The 12,708-nt window shown below is 44.6% G+C and overlaps 1 protein-coding gene across 1 annotated transcript in view; it reads left to right on the top strand.

Annotated features, from left to right (window-relative positions):
- LOC134221449 (uncharacterized) overlaps positions 1 to 12,708 on the top strand; it is a 33,344-nt gene that overhangs the window by 8,850 nt on the left and 11,786 nt on the right. The gene's annotated exons all lie outside the window — the stretch shown is intronic.

Here is a 12,708-nt window from a genome sequence, read left to right as displayed (position 1 = left end):
CTTCGCCGCCATGAGCCTCTGGGTCTGCCTCTGCTGCGATGTCCCGCTGGGTTCCAGTCTAATGCTTGTTTACAGATTTCGTTTCCGCCCTACGTAGAGTGTGGCCGACCCAGCCCCACTTCCGATCCCGAATTTCTGTTGCTATCGGCCTCTGGTGACAACGACGATGGAGCTCATTGTTTGAGATCCAGTTGTGAGGCCACCAGGCCCGAATTATATACCGCAGGCATCTGTTAATGAACACCTGCAGCCGTTGAGTGTTCTCCACTGATACACACCATGTTTCGCTAGCGTATAACAGCACAGATTTCACGTTAGAGTTGAAAATTCGTATTTTGGTGCGTTCACTTATCTGCCTGTTTTTCCAGATATTTCTTAAACTCGCAAAGGCAGCCCTTGCTTTCTTGATCCGTGCGCCTATGTCGATCTTGGTACCGCCGTCCGACGCCATTTGGCTACCAAGATATTGGAAGCTTTCAACATTCTCCACTGGTTGCCCGGCTACTGTGAAACTGGAAGGAGTCGTCGTGTTTACATCCAACGATTTGGTTTTGTTGACGTTGATGACTAAACCTGCCGAAGAGGAGCGCTCAGCAAGGTCGTTGAGCTTACTCTGCATATCAGAGCGCCGTTGCGCGAGGAGTGCAACGTCATCAGCCAATTCGAAGTCGTTTAGGTGCTCCATTGTTATAGGCTGCCATAACAGCCCGCGGTTTGGTTCACGGTCAATCGCACCTACCAGAATCTCATCGATTACGATGAGGAACAATAACGGTGATAGGATACATCCTTGCCTCACACCAGCTACGACCCGGATAGGGTCGGACAGGACCCCATTGTGCAGCACTCTACACGAAAAGGCCTCGTACTGTGCTTCGATGAGGCCGATGATTTTCTCAGGAACTCCCTTGCGTCTCAGGGCGCCCCACATATTCTCTTGATTGAGACGATCGAAATCTTTTGCGTATTCAATGGATACCAAGTAAAGGGACTCTTGGAATTCGTTGACCTGCTCCAGAATGATGCGGAGCGTGACAATATGGTCCACACAGGATCTTCCGGCACGGAATCCGGCTTGCTGCCGCCGGAGAGTCGCATCGATCTTCTCCTGAATCCGGGCTAGGATAATTTTGCACAGAACTTTGAGAACGGTACACAGCAACATAATGCCTCGCCAGTTATCGCATACAGTCAGCTCACCCTTTTTGGGCACCTTTACTAAGATACCTTGCATCCAGTCGACCGGGAAAGTTGCGGTGTCCCAGATATTATGAAATAAACGATGCAGTAGTTGAGCGGATGTCATGGGGTCAGCTTTGAGCATCTCGGCTGATATGCGGTCGACCCCTGGGGCTTTATTCGATGTCATGCTTTGGATGGCTGTTTGAATCTCTAGCAGTGATGGAGCTTCGGTATTGACGCGTGTTATACGTCGGATCCTAGGCAGATCATGCCGAGGGGGTGATAGCCTGGCTGGCACTTGAAAAGTTGTTCGAAGTGCTCGAACCAGCGTTTCAGCTGGTCAGTTGGGTCGGTCAATAACTGATCATTCGCGTCTTTCACAGGCATCGTTGCATTCATCTTCGCCCCGCTTAAGCGTCGTGAGATATCGTAGAGGAGGCGAATGTCCCCGGTTGCGGCGGCTCTCTCTCCTTCGTCGGCCAGAGAGTCTGCCCACGCTCGCTTGTCCCGTCGACATGAGCGTTTTACTTCCTTCTCAAGAGCCGCGTATCGTTGGCGGGCTAGAACTTTGGCTCCTCTGGTTTTTGATCGCTCTATCGCGGCTTTGGCTTCTCTTCGCTCCTCTATCTTCCTCCAGGTCTCATCGGTGATCCATTGTTTTCTCTGGGTGCGTAGTTCGCCCAGATTGTTCTCGCTGGTGGCGATGAAGGCATTCTTGATGGCGGTCCATTGGTCTTCCACGCTGCCACCTTCCGGAATATCTGCAGCACGCGTCTCCAGTTCTTCAACGAAGGACCGTTTCACCGTGGCATCTTCCAGTCGGCGTGTGTTGAATCGTCGTCCAACTCTTTCCTCCTGCCGACGAATCCGCGCAATGCGCAGGCGTATTTCGCCGATGAGGAGGTGATGATCAGACGCGATATCGGCACTACGTTTATTCCGTACATCAAGAAGGCTCCGTTTCCATTTTCGGCTGATGCAGATGTGGTCGATTTGATTTTCTGTAAAGCCGTCACGGGAGACCCACGTGACCTTGTGAACCGGTCGATGAGGGAAGAGCGATCCCCCGATCACCATGTCGTTATTACCACAAAATTCTGCGAACAGCTCTCCGTTTTCGCTCATTTCTCCGAGACCATGGCGTCCCATAATGCGCTCATGGTTCGAGTTGTCGGATACGATCTTCGCATTGAAGTCGCCCAAACAGATCTTGATATCACCCTTCGGAATTCTATCTACGACGGCATTGAGTTGACTGTAAAAGTTCTCTTTGTCTTGCAGATCGGCAGCATCGGTTGGCGCATAACATTGGATTATAGTAAGGTTTCGGACCCGTGTTCTAAATCTGGCAACGATTATCCTTTCACTTATAGGTTCCCACTTCATAAGCGCAGAGTGTGCCTGAGCGCTTAGTAGGAAGCCAACTCCGCGTTGCCGGGGAGCGTGTTCACCTCGTAAACCAGAGTATAGCAGAACTTGTCCCGACGGCGTTCTGTGTTCTCCAAAGTTTGGCCAACGGACTTCACTCAGTCCCAGAATCTCAAGCTTCATGCGGCGTGCCTCATTGGCAAGTTGTGCCAATTTACCCTGCTGGGCTAGGGTTAAAACGTTCCATGTTCCTATTCGTGTCCGTTGTTTCGCGCTAAGAGTCGTCGCCGTAAAATCAGTCCGTATTCTTTCATTATCGGATTCTCGAACAAATTGATGTTTCGGGAACAGTAGGTTGTTGGCCCAAGGTTCCCTATCCACCGGGATGGGGCTGCCATCTTAGGTATAGCTTCCGGGGAATAGCATTTCATACTCAGCCGCTGGATGCCAGAACAGACGCTGTTAGAGCCGCACCTCCTTGGTGGACAGACGCTCGATCAGTCGGGTCAAATTTGTTTAAAGTCCTACCCAACACCAGGACTAGGCTAGTGCGCTTTGAGCGGCACACGGTCGCTTTGATAGGGCCTGCTTGGGGACACATGCAGCTTTTTATAGAAGTTCAACAGAGCCCACTGTCGACCCCACCACATCTTAGGCAGACCCCACAGGACGCACCCTCTCACTCTAGCTGATGTCAGAAGGACAACAGTGCCCAGGCTGCACTACCAGCTAGGCTAACTAACCCTTAGCTGGCGGCCAATTGTCATCGGAAGACCCGTGGAAGCGTGAGTATTGGAACTTGTGAGGACCAGAGCTATATTAGGCGCCCCTTCCCTAAACTCTCAGATTCCAATAAAATTGCGCTTGAACTCGCGAATGCAGAGGTATTCTCGGCTTGCTTGCAATGGACGAGTGATTGCATCATCAATTCCTTCCCATCTTCGATAGATTGCGTGAGGACGAGGCCAGCGCCGTTATCGGCCATTAAAAATCGTATTTGTCAGGAATAAGGCAAAATTATACATTATTTTTTCAATTAAACCACAAATTAACCCGGAATTAAGTTTAAGTAAATTAATCCTTAAAACACACATGTGCCCAGAATAAGGCAATAGGACAGGGTAATTCGCCATCACCATAGACAGATAGGGAGAGGATTCGGCTACCTGTCGGTGATGTTGGTTTGTGTGGGAGTGCCATCAGATTGGACAACTCGTCGTTTGAATCTTTGTTTACAAAATCACAAACGTCCTTTTGAATAAGTATCCGAGAAATGTTGAACGGCAAATTTCTTCGCCTTTTGTTGAACGGATTTTTTTTTTCAAATAGGCGTAATTGTATTTGACCTTGAAATTTGAAACGGCTAATACTCTCTCTTTTCAGCATATTTTGTTCAGCTGACGTTACTTCCAAATATATAATGCTGTCCAATGAGCAGCTCGAAGTAGCTCGAAGTTGTTCCCGTCCTGCTCGTTCTTTTTTGTCAACAAATGGGCATGAGCAGGACTGGGAGAAACTTCGAGCTACTTCAAGCTCTCATTGGACAGCACTTATGTGAATCCATTCTTTCTGCTGGCCACATTCTTGACGAAAATAGCGTACAATCGACGTTTCAAAAACGAAGGTCAAAATAAATTACGCCCATTTGAAAAAAAAACCTATTATAGGCGGCAAAATTAGCCGTTATTTGGCGGTTTCACCTATATGTTTTAACGTTCAAATAGAGTTTAGATATCGACCTCCTATATGTCTTGCCGGGTGAATAAAATAGCACCAACCAACTCCAATTTTATTTTCGCGCTGCCGTCAGGGCAAATTCTCATAGCAATGCATATAGCATTGTAAAAAATCATCTATAAAATTAATTAATTATACTTCAGTGTTGTTGTAGGCCAACCTCACTTGTTGTTGCCCAACATTTTGCTGTTCGGGACTGAAACAAGTCGTATCGCGCAACGCTTCCAAACATGTCACATCCATAATGTTGCATATCAAGGATACCCTCATGCAACGTGTATTAACATTGTACAACCTACCGTTAGATAGCGCCAGTAACATCGCTTCCAATAAACTCATTCATTATCAATCGTGATATACATATGCATATGTATTGTGCATAGTTGGAAACTAATCATATTATATAGATGTTCAATGGGGAATCAAATCTAGCGCTTCCTCGACAGGACAAAACATTGAACGAAAGCGAAACCCCAATAGCTTATAGATAATCATCATTCGTACATAGTATTTACTTATTTTCCCACGTATCTTTTATTCACTATTTTGTGATTAGGAGAGGGCTGTGTTGGAAGCACGTGGTTAACCCTAAGATCAACCGCTATTTATGGGTCGATGTTAGATTTCTAGATCGATTGATAATCGAAATGAATACTCCAATAAGATTAACTTTAATAACACAATGTAGTGGGTAAAAGGGCGGTAACTTTCGTTGTGCACGAATAGTGCAAAAAATATCGATTTCTTGAGTGCCACCTATCATGCTGCTATGAGTGTACTGCTGCATGCCCTCTTGCACAGTTGCCATAGCGACTATTATTCTCTAGGAGTAGTGGAGTACGTGCTGTTCACCGCAAACCACCCACCACCGCTTCGCTGCCTTACTGCACCTGCCTTTCCCCTTATGCTCTACTGGGAACCAAGGATTTGCTAATGATTGCATTTATAGTGGGTTATATTTAAGGACAAGCGCGACAAAATGCAATACAAATGGTTACCTAATGATACAAATGAGGCCACAAATCTCGATAAACAGATGATCAACACAACTGAAATTCCTATTCATACGAAATCTGCATCGCAGCGAAGATTCAACGCGGTGTACATTGTTGTCTGTTTTTTCTCAATTTATTTTTTTCCTGAAACTCCTGGAGTAATTTCCTAACTGGGCTCTGATGTGGTTCACCTTAACATGGAAATGAGTTTGCCTGGTATCCACCCACCACGATTTTCCGCTGTGTAGGAAAGCCCAAATCGAGTGCGGAAGCACCACTCTCGATTCGGTGGCAGCAACGAGGTTACCCATAGCCGGAACCACAGCCGTTCGTGATTAACAAAGTTCTCGTGAGATGGATGTCGGCCTATTCATGCTGACGAGAAGGAGGCTCTTAAATATCGCAATCAGTGTGGGGTTTTAAGGAGAATGGGAATTTTCATAGTTTAAGGCTATAGGGTGCCTGTTTCGGTTCTTCAACTCGCAGGTCTCATATCAATCCTGTCAAAAATAACAGAATGAAAAGCAAATGAGCTTGTTCCTTTTTCTGCGGTTTTTTCATCGAGCAAGGACGCATGTTAGCAAAAAAATCGACAAAATTGATTTTTGATATTTATATTTCGTAGTTTGGTAAAATGAAAAATGGAACAGTTCCCCTACATGGATAAATGGGATAAGGAGTATTATAAAGGGGAAGAATGCCGCGTAGCACTTTTTCACCTGATTATGAAGGATTATAAATTGCAGACTGGAACAAACTCTGTGCACAACTTGAATCATTTTATATTTTTGTAAAGCCGAGCAAAAGCTTTTAGTAAAGCCAAAGTTAAGTTAAGTACTAGACACTGATGTCCTTAGCCGGAATACAGTGGAATTGAACGTGATAGTACTAGCTCGTCTAATGACATGTAGGGGGAGATCTCCCTACACATAAGCCATTTAACGAAATACTGTCTAATTATTCGGGTTATGTTTACTTGTTTATGTTTATTACATAAAAACAAACTATGATCATTGATGATTCATACAAATAATATTTGATCATTTGAACACGTTTTTCGACGATGCATTTTGATGATGAATTTTGAATAAAAAAATGTATCTCCAGTGTGTCCAAGTAGGGGGTCTGGGGATAATATGGACACCCTAAGGAATCGCGTCATTTTCACAAGCATTAATATTGGGGACCTAAACCACTTACCTAAGCACTACGAAAGCTTGAAGTCAATTTAGTGGAAAACAATCGGATTTTGTGATTTTTTCTACAAGAAAATCAGGATGAAAAAATCTCGGTTTTAAAGTATGCGGGTGAAATCACTGAAATGGACATAGTGTGTGGGTAAAACGGACATGTTAATAAATAAAGCTTAAAACAATTAATTTAGTTGATGAATTGTATGTATCGGCTAAGCATCTGTAAAATGTACCTCTTGATATCAAGACAAAATTTTCAAAACGACTTATCTGCTTTTGTAAACCAAGAGTCAAACGATGATTTGACTAATCTGATCGCTCTCCCACGCAAACCAACACCAATAATAGGTAGGTGAAGGTTTCCGCTTCCTGTTGATGGTGTTGGTTTGCGTGGGAGAGCTATCAGATTCGTCAAATTGTCGTTTGAATCTTTGTTTACAAAAGCAGATAAGTCATTTTGAAAATTTTATCTTGATATAAAAATAATGGATAATAATAGATCTGTGCGCCGCCGCCGCCGAGGATTTTCTCAGACCGCCGCCGTCAAAAATGAATCGGTGCGCCGCCGTCAAAAATGAATCGGTGCGCCGCCGTATGAAAATTGTCCACGCCGCCGAATGGACATTTTCCCTGAAAATCTAGATTTATCTATATGTTGATATCTATATGAAAATAAATATTTCCAATTAAGTTCATATGACAATTATCTTCTTTACAGTTATGCAGCATTTATTCTCATGTCCAATAAAGTCTAGACCCAACAAAATTGAAAGCTGATGAAAGGCTTATATAATTTAAATCAGGCTTTTCTAGCTAAAAAGTAGCTTTTTCAGGCGGAATTGTTTGTTGGAGAACCACTAGATCAGTTGTTGTACAACTTATGCTCGGTCAAACAAAACAATATTTGTTAAAAAAAATGCACCCGACATTGATTATTCAGAAAATAAGGGAATTGTTCTCCAGGAATTCAAAGAATTGCCTCTAGATCTTTTTCGGTAGTACGTCCTAAATTATTTCGGTCTGAAAATATTTCAGAATTTCATTTAAAAATTATTTGGAAACTCGACAATCTTTTTTTTTAATAATTCAAGAACCAAAACGTCTCTAGAATTTCCACAGAAACTCTTTTAAGAATTCCTTCGAAAATTTCTCCTGTAAGTCCATAATCATTCAAGAATTTATATAAAAAAGAGTGTTATAAAACCAAAATGTTACTAGGGTAGGGTAGGAATTTCTGGAAGAATTACCAGAGGAATGCGCGGAAGGTTTTCTAGATCTAGATTTCTCCATTTAATTTCCATAAGAAGTTCTTCAAGAATTTTTGGATAACTTTCCGGGAGAATTCCTGGGAGGTGGCTGTAGTGGAATTCCATATGAATCCCGGAAGGAACTCAGAAGAAATATCCAGTGGCGTTTCCCTAACCTCAATCTACCTGTGCACTGGATTTAAATTTAAGGAATTGGTGTGCGGAAATGCATAGAATAACTAGATTTTGATTAGTTCAAACGACTCCGATGATTTTATTTTCCATTTGAGCAGTCAAAATATGGAAACTCATATGTGAATATGTACGTTATGTGGAAGATATTGATTTGAAAAATGTATTGGAGGTAACCACTTTCCCTTCGATGGGACTCGAACCCATGACCCTACAGTACGCTAGACTGGTGCTTTAACCAACTAAGCTACGAAGGACCTCCGTCGGCCTTCGCAACCTAGCGGCTACTGAACGAGCTCGAGATTCCCAAATTGGACGCATAGTCAAATCACTCGCAATCCATTTCTCAAGCCAATACTTCCACATGTGTATTGTACACGTCCACATTAGAGGAGCGTGAATATTTAGAATGTCTGGCGGCTATACACATTCTTCATCAGCAACGGTACTGATCAAGTGAGGTTGTGTAAGCATTTGCCAGTCGGTCGTCAAGCTCAGACCCGACCGCATTGCGTAGGCAAGAGCACGCAACTCAGGTTCAGTTCAGTTTAATCCCCGGAAATAGGCAATTAACTTTGATTGAACTGAACCTGAGTTGCGTGTATGCATAATGCTGATCGAATCTGTGACGTCTGACCATATCTGTATACATATGAATATATTTCACATATAATTCCATAACAAATTAACGTCCAAGTCGGGTGGTTTAATCCCCGGAAATAGGCAATTAACTTTGATTGAACTGAACCTGAGTTGCGTGCTCTTGCCTACGCAATGCGGTCGGGTCTGAGCTTGACGACCGACTGGCAAATGCTTACACAACCTCACTTGATCAGTACCGTTGCTGATGAAGAATGTGTATAGCCGCCAGACATTCTAAATACTCACGCTCCTCTAATGTGGACGTGTACAATACACATGTGGAAGTATTGGCTTGAGAAATGGATTGCGAGTGATTTGACTATGCGTCCAATTTGGGAATCTCGAGCTCGTTCAGTAGCCGCTAGGTTGCGAAGGCCGACGGAGGTCCTTCGTAGCTTAGTTGGTTAAAGCACCAGTCTAGCGTACTGTAGGGTCATGGGTTCGAGTCCCATCGAAGGGAAAGTGGTTACCTCCAATACATTTTTCAAATCAATATCTTCCACATAACGTACATATTCACATATGAGTTTCCATAACATTGTAAATTAACGTCCAAGTCGGGTGGTTTAATCCCCGGAAATAGGCAATTAACTTTGATTGAACCAGTCAAAATAGCAAAATTTTTTTTTGTGTCAGTGTATAAATGCATGAATAAAAGTGAGGCTACGCGACGCCACTGGAAATATCTTAAGAGCCCTCGTGGTAATTTCTGTAAAGTATGCGAAGTAATTTATCAAGTGTTCTTGGAGGAACTCCAGGGATAATTTTGGGAGAAATTGTAATGAATAATTGTAAGAAGTTACAGGACCTCCCGGGGATATCCTGAGCAAACATCCTGAAGCATTCAAATAGAAACTTTCGGTGGAATTTCTGGCGGAACTTCCAGATGAATTCCTGGCGGAACTTCCGGATGAATCCCTGGCGGAACTTCCGGAGGAATTCCTGACGGAACTTCCGGAGGAATTCCTGGCGGAACTTCCGGAGGAATTCCTGGCGAAACTTCCGGAGGAATTCCTGGCGGAACTTCCGGAGGAATTTTGAAGGAACTTCCGGAGAAATTCCTGGAGGAACTACCAGACGAGTTCCTGGGAGAACTTCCGGAAGAATTCCCTGGAGAACTTCCGGAAGAATTCCTTGGAGAACTTCCGGAAGAATTCCTTGGAGAACTTCCGGAAGAATTCCTTGGAGAACTTCCGGAAGGATTTCTTGGAGAACTTCCGGAAGAATTCCTTGGAGAACTTCCGGAGGAATTCCTGGAGGAACTTCCGGAGGAATTCCTGGAGGAACTTCTGGAGGAATTTCTGGAGGAACTTCCGGAGGAATTCCTAGAGGAACTTCCGGAGGAATTCCTGGAGGAACTTCCGGAGGAATTCCTGGAGGAACTTCCGGAGGAATTCCTGGAGGAACTTCCGGAGGAATTCCTGGAGGAACTTCCGGAGGAATTCCTGGAGGAACTTCCGTAGGAATTCCTGGAGGAACTTCCGTAGGAATTCCTGGAGGAACTTCCGTAGGAATTCCTGGAGGAACTTCCGTAGGAATTCCTGGAGGAACTTCCGGAGGAGTTCCTGGAGGAACTTCCGGAGGAGTTCCTGGAGGAACTTCCGGAGGAGTTCCTGGAGGAACTTCCGGAGGAGTTCCTGGAGGAACTTCCGGAGGAGTTCCTGGAGGAACTTCCGGAGGAGTTCCTGGAGGAACTTCCGGAGGAATTCCTGGAGGAACTTCCGGAGGAATTCCTGGAGGAACTTCCGGAGGAATTCCTGGATGAACTTCCGGAGGAATTCCTGGATGAACTTCCGGAGGAATTCCTGGAGGAACTTCCGGAGGAATTCCTGGAGGAACTTCCGGAGGAATTCCTGGAGGAACTTCCGGAGGAATTCCTGGAGGAACTTCCGGAGGAATTCCTGGAGGAACTTCCGGAGGAATTCCTGGAGGAACTTCCGGAGGAATTCCTGGAGGAACTTCCGGAGGAATTCCTGGAGGAACTTCCGGAGGAATTCCTGGAGGAACTTCCGGAGGAATTCCTGGAGGAACTTCCGGAGGAATTCCTGGAGGAACTTCCGGAGGAAATCCTGGAGGAATTCCTGGAGGAACTTCCGGAGGAATTCCTGGAGGAACTTCCGGAGGAATTCCTGGAGGAACTTCCGGAGGAATTCCTGGAGGAACTTCCGGAGGAATTCCTGGAGGAACTTCCGGAGGAATTCCAGGAGGAGCTTCCGGAGGAATTCCTGGAGGAACTTCCGGAACTTCTGGATGAATTCCGGAGGAATCTTGGAGGAACTTCCGGAGGAATTCCTGGAGGAACTTCCGGAGGAATTCCTGGAGGAACTTCCGGAGGAATTCCTGGAGGAACTTCTGGAGGAATTCCTAGAAGAACTTCTGGAGGAATTCCTAGAGGAACTTCCGGAGGAATTCCTGGAGGAACTTCCGGAGGAATTCCTGGAGGAACTTCCGGAGGAATTCCAGGCGGAACTTCCGTAGGAATTCCAGGCGGAACTTCCGTAGGAATGCCCGGTGGATGCTGGCGGAATTTTTGAAGGAAATCCTGGCGGAATTTTCGGAGGAATTGCTGGCGGAATTTCCGGAGGAATTCCAGGCGAAACTTCCGGAGGAATTCCTGGCGGAACTTCCGGAGGAATTCCTGGTGGAACTTCCGGAGGAATTCCTGGCGGAACTTCCAGAGGAATTCCTGGCGGAATTTTCGGAGGATTTCTTGGCGGAATTTTCGGAGGAAATTCTGGCGGAATTTTCGGAGGAATTCCTGGCGGAATTTCCGGAGGAATTCCTGGCGGAACTTCCGGAGGAATTCCTGGCGGAACTTCCGGAGGAATTCCTGGCGGAACTTCCGGAGGAATTCCTGACGGAACTTCCGGAGGAATTCCTGGCGAAACTTCCGGAGGAATTCCTGGCGAAACTTCCGGAGGAATTCCTGGCGGAACTTCCAGAGGAATTCCTGGCGGAACTTACCGAGAAATTCCTGGGGGAACTTCCGGCGGCATTCCTGGCGAAACTTCCGGAGGAATTCCTGGAGGAATTTCTGGATGAATTCCTGGAGGAACTTCTGGATGAATTCCTGGAGGAACTCCCGGAGGAATTGCTGGAGGAACTTCCGATTGGAATGCATCAATAAGAAGATTCCAGAGTTTTAAATTCACAATTTCGACAAAAACTTATTGTGTACGATCTGAGATTTTCAGTGATTTATACTTTTAAGCGTAACGCATTGTAACGCTCGCCTCGCCTCTTCGAAATTTCATCTAAATATCGCTTTTTGCACGGGAAACCAATGAAACAGATGCTGAACAATATTAATTTCCTGAAGCCAATGGGGGAATTAGCATCGGCATTGTTTTTAGTTCAGACATCGGAAAAATGTCACCAGGATGGTCCAAAATGTGTAGGGGTTCAAATCAATTTGGTTACCCTATATAATAATACGTATTCACTGGTGTGTAGGATCTGGTATCAAGAAATCTATGTGGATTGCAGAAACCCCCCTATAAAAATTTTCTAAACTTTGTGACATTTGGCAAAATATGTGAGGGAGAGCCGAGTTAGAAGATTATATAAATTGCCGAAAGTTCTACATGATTGTTTATAAAACACATAGAGAAGTCAGTTGCTGTATCATCTATAACAAATTGGTTGGGTACGAAATCATCACTTGTCATAAGACTTGCCAGTTACTCGACTCAAATCGAGTCAAGTACGAGACACTGAAGACGCCCTTACTGTTGATGTCGAAATGCGTATCTGTCAAGGGTACAATAAAGTGGTGGAATTAAACGGAATAGTACAAACTCGTCTTATGAAAAGTGAAGACATTCCACTAAAAGGTCAAAATAATTTTCTTATACGAAATCATACCATTTTTAATGCTGAATAACTAGGGTTTTAAGCTTTTCACATGCATAAAACGACAACTATCTGAGATCCTGTCTTTGCACTGTCAAATCGTTAGGACAATTTGCATCCTAAAAAAGGTGTAAAAAAATTGCATCCTATTAATAGCAGCTTAATTTCTATATGTAAAAATCATGCATCTCTTCGCCCCGAACGAATCTGATTATTACGGAAACAGCACGCCTCCATGCTTTGCTATCATACTGATTGTTTCAAAAAAGGAAGTTCAGGTTGTTTCACTTTTTTTTTCAA

Source organism: Armigeres subalbatus, chromosome 3 (assembly GCF_024139115.2).
Source record: "Armigeres subalbatus isolate Guangzhou_Male chromosome 3, GZ_Asu_2, whole genome shotgun sequence".
NCBI lineage: Eukaryota > Metazoa > Arthropoda > Insecta > Diptera > Culicidae > Armigeres > Armigeres subalbatus.
Note: the sequence above shows the minus strand (reverse complement) of the source record. Positions and strands in the feature narration are given on the sequence as shown.